The sequence below is a fragment of the Acinonyx jubatus genome, chromosome A1 (assembly GCF_027475565.1).
Source record: "Acinonyx jubatus isolate Ajub_Pintada_27869175 chromosome A1, VMU_Ajub_asm_v1.0, whole genome shotgun sequence".
Lineage (NCBI taxonomy): Eukaryota > Metazoa > Chordata > Mammalia > Carnivora > Felidae > Acinonyx > Acinonyx jubatus.
Genome location: NC_069380.1, coordinates 224,271,073 through 224,288,368, shown reverse-complemented (window position 1 = coordinate 224,288,368; position 17,296 = coordinate 224,271,073). Strand labels below are relative to the sequence as shown.

General features: G+C 50.0%; 1 protein-coding gene across 1 annotated transcript in view; it reads right to left on the bottom strand.

Moving 5' to 3' along the window:
- The window catches only part of ANKH (ANKH inorganic pyrophosphate transport regulator), a 137,568-nt gene that overhangs the window by 12,726 nt on the left and 107,546 nt on the right, over positions 1 to 17,296 (bottom strand). The window lies entirely within an intron of this gene.

The following is a 17,296-nucleotide window of genomic DNA, read 5'->3' as shown; positions in this document are numbered from 1 at the left end:
CCAATTGCCAAAGTTGGAACGATGTGAGCACCAAAATAATACAGAATTGAATTATGACCCCCAGGATACCATAAATACCCATGCGCCCACACTGATATAAACAAATAAGGCTAAATCGGCCACACAGAGGTCCAAATAGTTTACATATTTGGATAAGGCCTCAGGGAGGTGACACATACCTGCTACTCCTCAAGTTGATCGCATAAACTTCCTTCTAAAGAGCAGTTGCAGAAAGTGGGGTGAAGGACCCTTACGGTGGAGACCTGGCAAACACGACCTTGGCCAGGTGATCAAGGTCAACACCAACAGTGATTAAGTCATGTCAATAGCATGTATTCTTTTTTTTTGATACGAAATTTATTGTCAAATTGGTTTCCATACAACACTCAGTGAATACCCTGTATTCTTGATACGATGTGAGGAGAATGGGACCTCGCCTAGGTCGGCTTCCTCCCCCCAGACCCGGAAGTGCGGTCTAACAGCGAAAACTCTCAGACAAACCCACGTGGAAGGACGTGCCACACAATACCTAGTGAGTATTCCTCCTCAAAACTCTCAAGGCCACAGAAACAAAGTTTGAGAAACTCTTCCAGACCAGAGGATACTGAGGGAAAAGGAGACTAACTGTAATGTGGTCACGCAGATGGGACCTAGAACACGAGAAGGAGGTGAGGACAAAGCTGGTGAAATCGGAATGAGCTGTGAGCTGAAGTCACGGTCGTGTTGGCTCCACGACTCACAACTGCGTCAAAGGGGCCCTCGTAGAGCTAGACAGAGCGAGAGTGGCTCTCCGAGCTATCTTCACACAGCTTCTGTAAATCTAAACGAATGCTAAAAGGATATTAAAGAAGATCCATGACCCACTCTTCTTGTATTTGACAGACGGAGTCTTCTAAGGACCAGACCATGGACTAGGACATTTCTATTGTGAACTTTGAAAATACTTATTTGTGTTTCAAGGTACATTCATCTCTAGTCGAGCATAGACCACTCCAGACAAACGTTCTGTCTTAGGGTTACTGGCTTTTTCTTTTAATTGTATTAGCCTCTTGAGAAATGAACCACCCTTGGGCTGCAGCCCCCTTTTAAAAAAAAATCTTACTTGAGAGGGAGAGAGAGAGAGAGGGAGGGAGAGAACTGGGGAGAGGGGCACAGAGAATCTTAAGCAGGCTTCGTGCTCAGCAAGGAGCCTGATGTGGGGCTTGATCCCATAACCCTGGGATCATGACTTGAGCTGAAATCAAGAGTCAGACACTCAACCGATGGAGCCACCCACGTGCCCCTGGGCCACAGTCCTTTTATTCACAATTATAACATGAATGGTCATGGTTTCTAATGATGCTTTGGCTCCTTAGAGGCAACCTGTTAAGCTAAGGCTTCACCTGTATGTGGTTGTTCTGTGTTGGGGGCAGCATTTAACCTCTTGTTTCTAAGTCTGTATAACAATGATCTACATTATGACAAAGTTCTGCCATATATTAGAATCCTCAAACAGGCTGACAGCGTGCACAAAAGACGAAGGAAGCCCTAAGCCTCACAGAAATAACACCCGTGGGTCTACGATGCTATCGTCTGAGTCAACGTGACTAGAACCACAGAAGGGGCGTCCTTCCCAAGCCTCGCCTCGTCACGCAGAGTTAGTCCCTGCCCTGCCTGGGAACAAGGATTCGGGATTGGGATTTGAAGCAGCCAGTTGTCTCTGTCAGCATCTGAACTCGAAAACATACAAACCCAGCCACAGTGGGGCAGCCGTGTCTGCACGTCCTGGGGAGATTCCACTGTGTCCTGTGGGGATTCCGTTCCACAAAGAAATCTGTGGAGCTCCATTGCCAAGAGCTCTGGGTTTGACTTAATTTCCAGAAGCTGCTGACCATGCTTTTGAGGAACTCAAAACAAAGCTGTCTTCGTTACCCCGAAGAATCAGGATTAGTAGTAACTCTGAGATTCTTATCCCCTGCAGTTAGAAAAAGTAAAATTCATCCAGCTGTTTTTGGTTAAAATTGTCAGCCCTGGGCATTATTTTTGTTTGGAGATTTTACTTAGAAAGAAAGGGTCAATAGCCTTTTAATCGGGTTTAAGTCTCCAGTGGGTAAGCCAGTGGTTAACCCTCAACGATACCGCGTACAAGGAGGTGGTTCTGAGCTTGGCTCTGGACTGTGAGTTTGGGGAATAAGTTGATTCACAATCTGGGGCCAGCTCCTAACTGCACTGTAGACGACCAGACCACCAGAACATCTGTGGCCCCACGTTGGGGGGCCTGTGACATGTGCTAAGCGCCCCGTCAGTACTTGGCATGGTCAATGTGATCAATCAGTCTTAGCCATTGTCATCCTAAAAGGTTTCCCGGGACCTCAATAAAATATTAATAGAGGAGTCATCTGTAGGTGGTTAAGATTAGAATTGATTTTATTTTCCTCTTTGTGCTTTTCCCTGGTTTCCACAAAGAACGAGTATTCTTTTTTCTTTGTCAAAAGAACATTTTAGCATTAAAAGGACCCCTGTATCTGTCTTCCCAGATCCAGTCGATGTGTGCCCATGATCGGGATGTGAGAAGTCCCGATTTCGAGGGAGGGCAACTTTCAGAAGGCGGCTGGCAACTCAGTTTTCATAACCAGCGTCCTGGGAAGCTGCGTCCCGTGTCCCCCCATTCGGAAGGCACACTGACACTGATTGGATTTACTTGGGGGTGGAGGGACACTGTCAGAAAAAGCGGGACACTATCAAGATAACCCATGCCCATCTTGCCTGAGTTTTTAGTGAGAGCCGATGGAGACCCAAGGAACATCATTTGGGCTTTTGATTCTTAGCATCAAATAGAGTTGGCTGTATGCACATGGCAGGGGGTGGGGTGGGGAGTTCGCCAAGGGTTCTGTGGGCCATAGTCATGGCGCCGGGCCATGCCCCGGAGGTGGGGGGGGGGGTGGTATGGTCAGATTACCGTGCTGACAGGCCCTCCAGTCTCTGATGCTGTGTGAGGACTGACTAGGGGTGGGGAACAAGAGCAGAAGCAGGGGAACTACTGTAACAGTTCAGGGGAGTCGGCCAGGGGCCAGGGGGAGCGCAGGAAGGATCGATTTGGAGGAATTACAGTTAGTATTAAAGGGAAACTCTGGGGGACAGAGGTGAGGAAGGAAGAGGCAGGGATGCCGTGTGATATGAATGAGCATTAGGCCACGGCAGCCTGGAGCCCAGGTGTGCTCCACAAGCCCGTCTAGCCCGTCTGGCCCAGCTTCTCACTCCCACTTGCTGGCTGCCACCTGGGCCACACTCGGTCATTTCGAAGAGCCTTCCCAGTGCAAACCAGTTCGTGACCCAGCTTTCCATCGAGATGCCTCTTAGAAGCGGGGGAGTCCCGGTTCTGAAGGGAAACAAATAGGCCGTTTTGCTAGAGTGGAAATGCCTAAAGCAAGACATAATGTGCGAAAGTGGCCAAGAAGCCCCATTTCTGGACATCGGCGTTAAAGAGGGTGACGGGGAGCAAGCCCGGAGGAATCGCCAGAGGGGCCGGGCTGCCGTTCTGTGGGCCGGCGCTGACCGTCCTCTGACAAAGAGGGGGCCGCCGAGGAGGGAGGGGACACTGCCATGGAGGAGACCGTCACAGGAGAGTAAGAGTCCTGAGCGTTACAGTAAGACACAGCGAGGAGACGCGGGGCGCGGTCTCCGGAAGGTCGGGCAGGTAGAAAGTTCGGTAGAAACAGGTGGGGTAAACTGCACCTGTTACACAGAGAAACACAACCTGGTTTTCCGTGCAGCTGGGGAGCTCGGAAAAGCACATCACAGAGTGTTTCTGTCACCCCTGGTATTCCCAGCGTGGCCTGCTGACAGTCAGACTTGCTGTGACACGTCTTACCCAGAAGCACGTTCCTAAGGGAGTAGATGCACCTCTCAGAGCCGCGGTAAAAAGTTCACGTTTCTCAGACGTGGGTTTTACAGTCGGCTTTTTAAAAGAACACGAGAACTAAACCATCCCTGCTGTCACTTAGATGGAAGGAAACTGCCAAAAATACACCTGGTTGGACCGCTCAGGGCTTCTTTGGGAGCGAAGACTGCATTGTCAGCAAGGAGCACACACTCCCACCAGCAGGGGGCGCCGTGCACCAAGCCTGCAGAGGGCGCTGCCTCTGGCTGCACAATGTTCAATTCTCTCCTATTCTTACCCGACTTGAAGAGTGTTTAGAAAGTTCCAAACGGAGCTTCGGAGCTTCGCTCAGCCTTGACTTTCCGTTGACGGTTAACAGTCAAACCGAAACTTGCTCAGGGCCAGGGGCAGGGGGTGGGGGGGGTGGGGAGCGTTAGTTTGACAGGTGCAGAGTTTCAGTTTTGCAAGATGAAGAGATCTGGAAATGGATGGGGCGGGGGGGGGGGGGGACGGTTGCACAACTGAATGTACTGAACTTTAACACCTAAAACTTGAAAAGTGACTAAAAACCTTAAAACCTGAAAATTTTGAACTCCATCAACGGTTACAATGCTAAGTTTTACAGTAGGTGCATTTTACTGTGATGGAATAAAATTTTAATTTTTAAAACGTTTTTTTAATTAAAAAAATTTTTTTCCCCGTGAGCCTGAGAAGAGCACGGGGCGGGGGCGGGGGGAGAATCCCAAGCTGGCTCTGTACTGTCAGTGCAGAGCCTGTCGCGGGGCTTGAACTCACGAAACCGTGACATCATGATCTGAGCCGAAACTGAGAGTCCATGCTTGACGGACTGAGCCACCCAGGCGTCCCTGAAAAATCTTTTTATACTGTCATTTTCTTATGAGGGTTTAGGTGGAGTTTCGGGGACTGGTCTTAATTGGTTTAGTCTCCTCTGAGTTCCCCCAGACAAACCAAGGAACCCCGCAAATCCGCAATGCGTGATGACTTGCTTAAAAAGCAGACGCACCAAGACGCTTATGACGCACCAGAGCTTTCCATCGGTACACGCTCCACGGACACTCTGAGAGGTGCCAAGTGAGAAAGTTCTGAATTCAGTTTCTCTACCTTCAGTCCCTTCTGTCCTCCCCATGCACAAGAGGGTCATTTTCTTCTCCCGGATAATGCGAACAATGAGCAGGCAGTGTCCGGGCGCGGGGGTGGGGCGGCCCCGCAGAACAAAGCCCCAAACAGGCTGTCCTTGTTGGAGACACAGGGTCAGCATGGTACCGTGGCCCGAATAAGGCCTGCAGTGTCCGTTGCCCCGATGGCTGAGTGACAGACAGCCCCTGGGCAAGTTCAGCAGCAGGAAGGTGAGACTGGGTCACTCGCGTGAACCAAACTTTTAACTCTGAAAACGGGACTGGTCGAGGTCCCGTGGAACGGCAGCTTTTACTATTGAGCGGCTTGGATTCTGCAGCTTTCCAGAACACAGCCGAGGGCCTCAGGACTGACACGCTCTCCTCGGAGGCGGCCCTGAGCGGGATGCATTCAGAACTGGCAATTCTTTTTTTTTTTTTTTTTTCAACGTTTATTTATTTTTGGGACAGAGAGAGACAGAGCATGAACGGCGGAGGGGCAGAGAGAGAGGGACACACAGAATCGGAAACAGGCTCCAGGCTCCGAGCCATCAGCCCAGAGCCCGACGCGGGGCTCGAACTCACGGACCGCGAGATGGTGACCTGGCTGAAGTCGGACGCTTAACCGACTGCGCCACCCAGGCGCCCCAGAACTGGCAATTCTTGATGTGTACGGGGGGGATGCGCTCTGTTACCCCCCAGGGCAGCAAGAGGGAACAAGGGGCGCGCTGCCCAGAGCGTGACGCCCTGTCCGAGGCCCGTGGTTCTGCCAGCAGCGCCTCAGGCCCCGAGAGCAGCACGTGGCCGGGGCCTGGGTGCCGGCCGGGATTAGGGGCGCTCCCAATACCGACGGGGTGAGCAACCGGTCCCGCAGAGGGGGCTGCGGCTGGGGCCGGGGGCCGGGTGGGGGACGAGGAGGCAGAGCAGAGTTCCTGTTGCTATATTTGAGATTTGTGCTTCCTGGGGACTTATGCAGTGAGAACAGCATAAGGAGTTATTTCAGGATTATCTGAACCTCACCGAAACGGATTATCTTAGTGTGTCACAGAGAAAATAACCCGGCGGGCGGAGTGTTCTGACTGCGTCCTTCTCGCTGCTGCTGCTTCTGGCTTTCCCTCCCTCCTGGGAGGGTCCTGGAGGCCTGAAGCTCTGAAGCTTTAGAATTAAAATGCTTTAAATACCAAATACCTTCACCTTACATTCTGCAGCGGCCTCCGCCCCTCGATGGCACATATTTTCCTACCGGACTCAGGGCTCTGGAGGCATCCAGTTGTGTTGCAATGCCATCCTGATTTCTGCAGACTTAGTCACTCAGTCACCTTGTCTCCTTAGCCTCCAACCTAATCCCTTCCAGACAAGGCTTATCTCAGGAAGCTGGGGGCCAAGACGAAGAAGAGCCTTCTGGATGGGACTCTGACCTGCAAGGAGAAGGAGGCTGGCTGCTCGCGTGGGAGAGGGTGACCATGTCCTCCTGGAGTCACTGGGGGGGCGCGAGGGGGGCAGGAATTCAACGCATTAAAGAAAACAGCGTTCACAATCCGTGGAAAAGTGGCGAGTCGGATCAAATAGTACTAGGAATTCGGAAAGGAGAATGGAACAGAAATTGCCCCGCACAATCAGAAAAGAGGAAGGAAACAGAAAGCCTATGGGAAATGTGCTCCCGGGGGGCCTTCCCTGACGGCCCGTCCAAAGCGGAGTCTCCCTCACCCTCTTTCCTTTTATCTTTCTCCCAAGCACCTGTGAGTGCCTGCTGCAGGTCGCGTAATGGCCATGCAAAGACCTGTTCAGTCCCAAATCCCCGGGACACGCAAGTGCCATCACTTTGTATAGTAACCGGTATGATTAGATTAAGGATCTTGAGGTATGATTATCTGGGGACGTCTGGGGGGCCCTGAACACCGTCACAGAATCCTCCTAACGTGAGAGCCCCGCAAAGGGAGACCCCGCACAGGCACAGAGAGGAGGTGGTCCTAGGAAGAGAGACAGAGGCGGGAGTGATGTGGCCGAGGAACATGGCAGCCAGCAAGGGCTGTAAAAGGCAAGGGACAGGTTCTCTGAAGCCATGGGAGGGAGCGAGGCTGGAGAACAAAGACCCTGACAGCAGCCCAGTCCACTGAATTTCTGGCCTCTGGAGACCTCTGGCCTCCAAAACTATGAGAGAGTTCATTTCTGTTTTCTTTTTTAAAAAAATTTTATTTAGTTTTGAGAGAGAGAGAGAGAGAGAGAGAGAGAGAGTAGGGGAGGGGCAGAGAGAGAGGGAGACACAGAATCGGAAGCAGGCTCCAGGCTCTGAGCTGTCAACACAGAGCCTGACGCGGGGCTCGAACTCACGGACTGTGAGATCATGACCTGAGCCGGAGTCAGACACTTAACTGACTGAGCCACCCAGGCGCCCCTACATTTCTGTTGTTCTTAAGCCATCAGGTTCGGGACAATTTCTTACAGCTGCCACAGAAAACGAACACACTGCCCAACACCACAGTATATGTTTACCGCCTGTCTGCTCTAGGAGACGATACATTCCATCGAAAAACGCGACTTTGTGTGTTTATTTCATTGTGGTAGCCTCAGAGCCCGCTATGTAGCAGGGGCTGGAGCATCTGGTGAAGGACTGCCTGGGTAGATATGCATGTGTCCTCCGTCTGGGTAGCTGTGCCCATCAGAAGAGCGCCCCGAGCATCCTTCTAAAGCTCAGGCTTCAGAGAATTTTTGCAGTGCACACACGTGTGGCTTCAAATCTTTCCCTGCCGGCATTTCCAACATTTGGTTGGCATCTACAAACGTATCGGACGTTCTGGGCCAGAAGGCTAAAACATGGATTTCTCTTCCTGTGCTCACTGTAGAGTGTGGGTAACTGACATTTCTGAGTTAGCAAGACGGCCGACGGACGGAGTGAGCACTGTCCGCATTTGGCACTGGAGGCCACAGACAGAAAGGTGTGACGGGGCCTCCGAAGAGCTTTCCCAAGCCTCAGGGAGAAAACCGGTGCGCATATTATATGTCTCGTGTATGCGTCCGGTCCTCCTGGAGAAGATATGTGCACATCTATCGAGACACTGATTTTTTCAAAACACCAAAAAAAAAAAAAAAATCCCACAGGAATTTGGAAAGATGTATAGATAGAAGTAGAAAAATTCACAGATTTATTCACTGGCATCCAATGTGCCAATAGCCGCTCGTTTACATACACAGATACCTTATCTTCGCCTGGAATCCCGTGTATTTGGGGGACTTCCTGATCACGAGAGCTGGTGTTTTTTGCTTACAGCGTGCCTGGCGCTATGCTCGTAAGTCTTAGGAGGAGGGTATTCTTATCATGCCCGTCTGGCAGCTGGGGAAGCTGAGGCTTAGTTTTAGATGACCCTTCCAAAGCCACCCAGCTGGTGCACAGAGGAGCCGGGATTTGACTCCAGGCCCCAGGACCTCAGGACCACGTGCGTAAACACAGAGCTCTGGGGTACTGAATTCCAGCTTGAGGGTAAATCCCTCTCCCAGGGCCCCAGGGCCATTCAGCGCAGGCTTGCAGCCCTGCCTCTAAGCCCCTTTCCAGTTCAGAGGTGCTGGCGGTCTTGTTTTGTTTTGGCCCAATTCATTCTTCGAGCCCTGTCGGTCAAGAGCCATCTCTCGGGGAGGATCAAAAGACAGGCCCTTGAAAACCATCTGGCACCTGATTCACGGCGAGCAGCTTTTCCAGGCACTGCTAATTTTTCTCACCATCACACTGTGTTTCTCTTGAGTGGTGCCCTGGGCTCAGAAGGTTAAGTATGAAGGGACCCCGAGAACAATCTCGTGGCACAATTCAGTCATGTTTACCTCACTGTGTTGGACCCCAGAGCAGGAAACGCAGTAATAAACCCTTTAAGAGAAAATAACGTTTTGGGCAAAGGTCACATATCATTAGCCAGAAGTGACTTTGCTTTCCAGGTCACTTTCTAAGCCCACCTGTAGGCGCAGGGGTCACCTAAGAGCTGGGAGAGGTCAACCAGTGAAATACGTCCGTGACCTCAGTGGTTTCTGACTGTTCTCTTTTGTTCCTGGGTCCAACGGTCTCTGGCTTCATTAAGCACACAGGATGACCCTTCAACGGACCAAGTGGCATTTCACGTCCTCGCTGTGCTCATTTCACACACTGCTTGATGTACATGCGTTTCTGTGGGGTTCTTTGAGATCACGGAGGTATTTTACGTGGGCTTTGCTGACCCCTTACATATTGTATCCGTGTAAATCCCACAGGGCACCGAGAGTTTCAGGCCACCGGGAACACGCTCACGTTCAGAGCCCCAAGTACCCGGGAGCGTGTGAGCACAGGCTGAAATCAGAAAACCGACAAGCCACGGGCATCAGCCTTGCCCTGTCCACCCACCTTACTGTGAACTGCCCCTGGGAGGGTCCTGCCTATGCATGTGAGCAAGCCATGTCTCAGTCCTACACACTGTAACATGCCCACCGTGTAAGAAGAAAACTACTCTCCACGCTGGTTCTGTTTTTGAGCAGAGACTCCTAAAAACAACTAAGAAAAGAGGCACGGTCATCAAATACAATTCCTGGAAGTCTGTGACTCAGTCCCTGCCGGGTTCCTCTGCCATTGCTGGAACAACACTGTCACCTTACTCTGATAAATCTGCCCTTGCACCAGAAAAGCCTCGGGGAGCCTGGCAACCGCACCTGAGCCGGTGGGGGGTCAGCAGCCAACACTTGTCCCTGCAGGATCCACGGGCCAATCGGGACTCCCCGGCGGGCCCCGGGGAGAATGCGGTGTCTTCACCGTCCTTCGCTTTGTAGAACACACACGTTAAACCGAAACCAGTAATCTCCACACCTTGGTGCCAAATCAGATACCATTTATAAGATCGAAGTGGGAAGAAGAGAAGTGTCGAGGTTCTGAGACAACTTGGAGGAATAAATACAACTGGATAAAATACTAGCAACTTAATTCCTTCTCCGGACGTTGGGAATGTGTTTAGGCTTTTCGCTGCTGGGGACAGTGGCCTGTTCAAGGGCCTGATTCAGAGGTGTATGGGATGACTCAATTCGGGGACAGCAGCGCAAAGCCAAAATGCAAAGTAACCCACATCCCCCACCGCTGCTTCCATCGGACGCCGTGATGTCAACACCACCCCCGAGAAAAACCCCGAAAAACCAGGCCTGCGAGGATATAATTAATCACAGAAATTTGGGGACAGTGCCGTACCAACGAAAAGTATTTCTCAGCAAACCTGCTACTCTGATTCTTACGCAAAGAATCTGGAAATAATGGAGACGCTTATGCAAACAGTAAGTGGAGAATTTAAAAAGAAACCAGGCAGTTGAATAGTCACGTGTGGCTAATCGATCCGTGGCCTTCCCTGACCACGTCAGTGTAGGAGTTTTCTGGGGCCGCCGTAGCAAAGTAGCATAAACCGGGTGGCTCAGCACAACCCAAGGTTCTTGCCCCACGGTCGTGGAGTCTGGCATCAGGGTGTGGATGGGGCCGCACCCCCTCGCAGGCCCTGGGGAAGGTCCACTCCAGGCACTCCCTGGCTTCTGGTGGCGCCCTGTGGCATGCTCCCGGGCTTGTCTGTGTCCGGATTTGCCCTCTTGTAAGACCAGCAATCATACGGATTAGGGGCCCACCTCACTCACTTCGCAGTGCCTCATCTGAACCCTGTTTCCCAGTAAGATCACATTCAGGGATGCTGGACGTCAGGGCTTCAATACGGGAATTTCTGGCGGATACAATTAGAGCCATAGCAACTCAGAGCAGAAGATTCAGGCTTGAGTGCAGATCCACACTTCCCCTTTTTCCCACCCACTGACATCAAAAAGCAAAGCTCAGGAGGATCCAGAGTAAAAGAAACTTACTTTAACTTTTGGAAAAAGAAACAGATGCTTTAGTAGTAACGGCTGCCGGCCTCAGACACACTTAGTACCCTACTGTGTGAGGCGGTGCGGTCGGCTGGCACGCAGGTGGCTTTCTCCTCTCTCTGCTTCAAGGGACAGCAACACACACACACACACACACACACACACACACACACACACACACCAAGCAGCCTCCATCTACTGAAGGTGACAGAGGTCAGTGGGATACACTCTGGAGATCCGGGCACAGTCCCATGACCTTGGCATAATCTGACTCTGGGGCCACAAACCAAGTCTGGACAAGCCTGGTGAGGATCTCACTCCATACCTGCCTCCCCGATGTAGGCCCGTTCCCCAAGATCACTCTACAGAATAGCTTATTTGGCCAACTGCCAATTTGTCAAAGTCACTGGTTTCTTAAACACCTGTCTCTTTTAGCGCCTCTAAAATCTACAGCAATTTGTACTGAAAGGATTGGCAGGGCCCTGGAGGGCTGTGAGGGCTCCGGGCTCTCTGGGGCCCTCACATCCTCCCTACCTCTCTGTGTCCCCACCTCTGCCTCTGCCCATCTTTCCTGGACTCTCAACCTCTCCGTTCTTTTTCTGACCCGTGGTCTCTCCCCTTCCTCTGATCGGCACTCCTCCATCCTCCCCTCCTGACTGTCTCTGGGTTCAGCGACCAGGGGATGCTGGGTATGACTGTGAAGGTTGTTCACTGCACAGAAGTACCCGGCTGGTTCTGCCTGCCAAGATCCATCTGGATGGATGCCCATTTCCATCTTGTGTCAAGGGGGTTGGGGAGGCCCCAGCAGCAGCCAAGCCTGTGCTCTGCGTGGATTCTTTTCCAATTCTCTCGGAGCAGAGAGGCCGCCTTCTTCGCACCAGCTCCCCAGAACTAGAGCAGAAAGGAGCTCAAGAAAATACCGAATGTTCTTAAAATGCCGTTGTGAAGTCAAAATGGAAACTGGTCTTTGGGACACCTCTTCCTCATTGAAAGGACTGTTGAAAAGACACATCGTACCCTGGCTAATGGTCTCTATTTTACCCCCAAATCTAGAATCCAGAAAGGAATCATGATAAACTCAGAGGGGCCACCAAGAGGCCGAGTTTCTGTACCTTTAGAATCACCAGTGCCTTTGCCCAGGAGGAAGGGATACTGCTCCTGCTCCCTGACCGCAAGCTCCTCACCGCCACCCTCGGCCCGTGTTCCCCACGGTTGTCTGCTGGACAAACTGAGCCTGTCAGGACGCAGTCACCTTGCTAACACTGGTTGGCATTATGTCTCTTCCCCTTGTGGCTACCGAGGGGATCGCTTTTCATCTGACAGTTCTACCATTTTCAAGACAATCTTTCGGAGGGACTCAAGTGCCCCCCCTTTCCTCACCCTGACTCCCATCAAATGACACCGATCAGTGCTTCTTCCCCAAGGCAGCTCGGAAGGAGGAAAAGGAAGGTGCTAAGGGAAGAGTATTTCTACTTTTTAACTTGACCCACCTCCCCAGTCCATCTTCATGGGCCTTTGCTGCCCTTCTTGAAGGAAAACTCCCGGATAAAGGCATGAGGAAGAACCAGCTTTTGGAGTAGAACAGAGACTCTGAATTTAAATGGAAAGTCTACACTAGGGAATGGATGTATATGTGCATTGTAGTGTACTGAATATGAGTCTCTTATTAACTGTCAAAAGTGACACAGCCGTGGGGCACCTGGGTGGCTCGGTTGGTTAAGCATCCGACTTTGGCTCAGGTCATGATGTCCCGGTCATGAGATCGAGCCCCTCGTCGGGCTCTGGGCTGACACTGCAGAGCCTGCTTGAGATTCTCTCTCTGTCCCTTCATCTCTGCCTCTCTCTCTCAAAATAAAAATAAAAAATAAAATAAAATAAAAGGGAAATATGTTAGCTCATTACAAGATATACTTTAGGGGCGCCTGGGTGGCTCAGTCAGTTAAGCGTCTGACTTTGGCTCAGGTCATGATCTCACGGTTCATGGGTTCGAGACCCACGTCAGGCTCTGTGCTGACGGCTCAGAGCCTGGAGCCTGCTTCCGATTCTGTGTCTCCCTCTCTCTCTGCCCCTCCCCTGCTCACGCTCTGTCTCTCTCTCTCTCTCTCTCTCAAAAATGAATAAACACTAAAAAAATTTTTTTTAAAGTGACGCAGCCGTATTTTTCACAGGCAAAGGCAGATGTCGAACCCAAAATGTCAGGGCCTGGAGAGCGAGTCCATTCGGATGGAAAGATGGACTTTTGTTCTAGACAGTTACACATCTGCTTTTGAAAAGCAGTCAGCATCCCTGGGTCACTGAGTGTCTGCAGAATCTGCGGGGTCAGCTCTTCTCAAAGACCCCAGGAGAAGAGCTAGTGTGCCCAAAGAAGCAGAGCTCCAGAAAGTGCTGTAGTTCTAGGTGTTCTAGGTGTTCTTCTTACAGAAGGCGGTAAGGCTGTTGGTGCCATCAGGAGGCTCGGAATCTATATGTGATACCATCCACTGGAATAAACACAATGTGTGCTGCTCTTGAGTGTTTCAGTGGCCGCTGCTACATTAACTTCCTGACACTAAGTTTTCTGTTTAAGTTCATTTCTTTATTTTGAGAGAGAGGGAGAGAGAGAGAACACGAGCAGAGGAGGGGCAGAGAGAGAGGGAGACAGAGCATCCAAATCAGGCTCTGCACTGTAAGCATAAAGTCCGACATGGGGCTCGAACTCATGAACCATGAGATTCATGACCTGAGCTGAAGTCAGATGCCCCGACACTAAGAAGTTTTAAAATTAAAAAAAACATGGGGCGCCTGGGTGGCTCAGTCGGTTGAGCGTCTGACTTCAGCTCAGGTCGTGATCTCACGGTCCGTGAGTTCGAGCCCCGCGTTGGGCTCTGGGCTGACAGCTCGGAGCCTGGAGCCTGCTTCGGATTATGTGGCTTCCTCTCTCTCTGCCCCTCCCCCACTCATGCTCTGTCTCTCTCTCTCTGTCAAAAATAAATAAACGTTAAAGAAAAAAATTTTAAAAAAAATGATAAAAACAAAACAAAACCAGACTCAAGAGTAAAGGGCCTCTTACGAAAGCTTTAGAAGTTGCATAAACTCAGGGCGCCTGGGTGGCTCTGTGGGTTAAGCTTCTGACTCTGGATTTCAGCTCAGGACACGATCTCACAGTTGGTGGGATCGAGCCCCACATCAGGCTCTGTGTGGACAGTGCGAAGCCTGCTTGGGACTCTCTTTCTCTCCCCACCGCCGCCCCCTTCTGCTCTCTTTCTCTCTCAAAATAAATAAATAAAAATTAAAAAAAGTAAAAGTTGGGTAAATTGAATATAAATAAGGAGACTCTCGCCCACCAGGGATGAGTGCTATCAGTACCCTTCTGACTCACGGTTAAATCTTAATCGACGGATGTATTTATTAACGGTTCATGGTGCTCCTTCGGTGCCTGATAGGATACTCGGGCCTGAGGACAGAAGGTGGCTAAGTCACAGACCCTGCCTCGGGCACTTCAGAGCCAACAGGGAGCAACAGATACAAAGACTGAATACGGAAAGTGCTACAGGAACGTATACGCATACGTTATACGTATACGTTATAGCCACAGCTTAACATTTAGGAAAGAAAAACCAAAACCAAAACCAAAACCCCGTAATTGAAACTAATGTAACGCTGTGTGCCGATTATACTTCAACTTAAAAAAATTGTTTACTTGTCCCCCATGTCTTTTAAAGACAATTCCTGTGGCCAAGATGTTGGGCCGACTGAACCGTTGTAAGGATAATGTGTGAGACGCTTGATTAGCGGCAAACTCGAATACTACTGTTTTTAGTGTGGAAGAAACCACCGTTTCAAGCATGGCGCCCATGTCTGGAGCCTCTGGGCCAGACAGTGGTTCCTACTCGCTGGACCCAGCAGGGTTTGGAGAGTGGGCTTGGAAGGCTGGCTTCTAGCTGGTTCTGTTACAGGTGCTCGGGCGAGTCACTTATCCTCTCTGAGTCATTTCCTTTTCTAAGAAATTAAGGGTTTTGATTAGCTCATCTCCAAGTTTCTTCCCAACGAAGGGCTTCGAATTTCTGTGAAAATCTACCCTGACATACTTCTAGTTACAGAGGATAGGATTGGAATAATTAAACTGAAAAAAGAAAAGAAAAGAAAAGAAAAGCCTTTACATGGGCAATCAAAGCATTTTTCTAGATCATTACCATGTCAAAATAAACCAGTTGCACTTGACTTAGAGGTGCAGGTTACTGCGCGTGCACCGAAGGAGAGAAGGAACAACCTTAAGTCCGGTAGGGCAAAGTTCTCTGTCGGGCTCAACTGTAGCTGGGGGGGGAGATGTTTTAAATGGAGTGACAGGTGACAGAGGAGAGCAGACTCTGGACTGCAGAGCCAGTGACAACCCAGAGCTTCTAGCTTTCAGGGAGGGATGAGGTCTAAGTCATAGCACCTGGCATCCGACTCGACTCAACTTTTGACTTCCAATCATTTCACATAGTCTCCAAAAGCTGAATATTTCTGTTCCTGGAATAGAAACCTTCCCTCTGCTTTTTCTAAAATACTCTTTTAAACAGTTTCAAGGTTGCTCACTGTTTTCCTAATATTTTAGGGAACTATGGAAAAATCTGCACGCCATAGAGAAATAACGCAAATAGGGGAGCAGGGTTGCCTGGGGTAACCTGTCCCGACTAAGCAGGCGTGCTATCAGACATACTTCCTCGGTGAGGTGGCACAGGACTATGTTTCCAACACCCCTACTCCCCACCCCCCCACTTTCATGAGGGATCAACTGGCGGGAGGGGCAGGTTGGGGTCAAGGGGCGGTTGAGGACACAAGGTCGTGATGTGTGATGGATGGGACAGGCTATTTGTCTCGTGTTGCCCTTGTTATGATCTATTCAAGTGTTCGATCAATGGATCAAATATTAAACGGTGGGCTTTGGAAAAATATCCATTGAAGGTTTTCCTTAAAGAATCTTTTCTTTTAAGTTTATTTATTTATCTTGAGAGAAAGAGAGACACAGATAGAGAGGGAGAGGAGAATCTCAAGCGGGCTCTGCACTTCAGCACAAAGCCCTATGCGAGACTCGAACTCGCGAACCTTGAGATCATGACCTGAGCCAAAATCAGGAGGAGGACGCTTAGCTGACTGAGCCACCTAGGTGCCCCTCCATTGAAGGTTTCAATTTTTTTTAATGTTTATTAATTTTTGAGAGAGAGAGAGCGAGAGAGAGACAGAGGGAGAACATGAACATGAGCAGGGGAGGGGCAGAGAGAGAGGGAGACACAGAATCAGAAGCAGGCTCCAGGCTCTGAGCTGTCAGCACAGAGCCCGACACGGGGCTCGAGCTCACAGACCGCAAGATCATGACCTGAGCCCAAGTTGGACGCTTAACCAACTGAGCCACCCAGGAGCCCCTCCATCGAAGGTTTAAAACATGTGTAGGGCTTGAGTTTAAGGACCACTCTCAGGTTCAGCAAGCCCAATAATCCCTTTGATAACAATTAGAAGGGCTAAAGTTACAGTGTGCCTCTCATCAGGGCAACCAAACCTTCTGCCTTAGGTCCTCATCATCAGTCACTGATGATGAGAGCTGCGTGCCCCCGGCATTTCTGGAACATACTTATATTGTACTTTATACATGGAGACTTTCTACAGGACTTAATAGGAAATGTGTAGTCACCACAACAAACAAGAAAAACTGAACTAAGTTCAAAAGCCCCGCATTTCTTTTTACCTCCTTCTCATCTCCCTCTTTAGAACTCAAAGGGCACAGTCCACAATGGAAGTTTGGTTATAAATGTTTTTTTCCTTTTCTTTTCTTTTTTTTTTTTTTTGGCTACTACAAACTATCTTAAATTATATACCATGTGCTTAGGGTTATAGAGCATGTATATCCATGTTTTTTGAACAGTATCTTCTACACTTAAATTGCATGGCGGTTGATATAGGAAGGATGTATGTTGCTTATTTAGGCTGTGCACGATGTGTGCTGTTATCCACAGCTGTATCCTCGAAAACGGCACCGGGCTTGGGACCTCGTAGGTGCTTGATAAGTACGCGTCGAATGATGAATAAATAGATAGGACACAGCAGCGGTATAATAAGCGTGATCAGCAAAGGATCTTTTACGGGGGTAACTGAAATAACACCAACGAGATTTGGAAGAGGGACGGGGATGTTTATACAGTTGACGGATGTTTAAAAATGGGCCAGCAGTTACTCAGGAAGACCAGAGTATTATTAAAACGAAGGGCAAAGTCTGCCCTTCTTCAGCATGTTCAGAAGTCTCTGGAAATGCCAGAAGTCTACCCCTTCTTCCTGTATACAATGACCTTCCTAAATAACTGCTGTTCATACTTGGGGACAACAACGTTTTTAAGAGGTTGTTATTTAATTCCGTATAACATCACAGTATGGAATACAAGGCGTCTCCCTTTAAAACGGCCATTTCCCCTTTCCACAAACAACAACAGAGGGGGGGTGGTGTCAG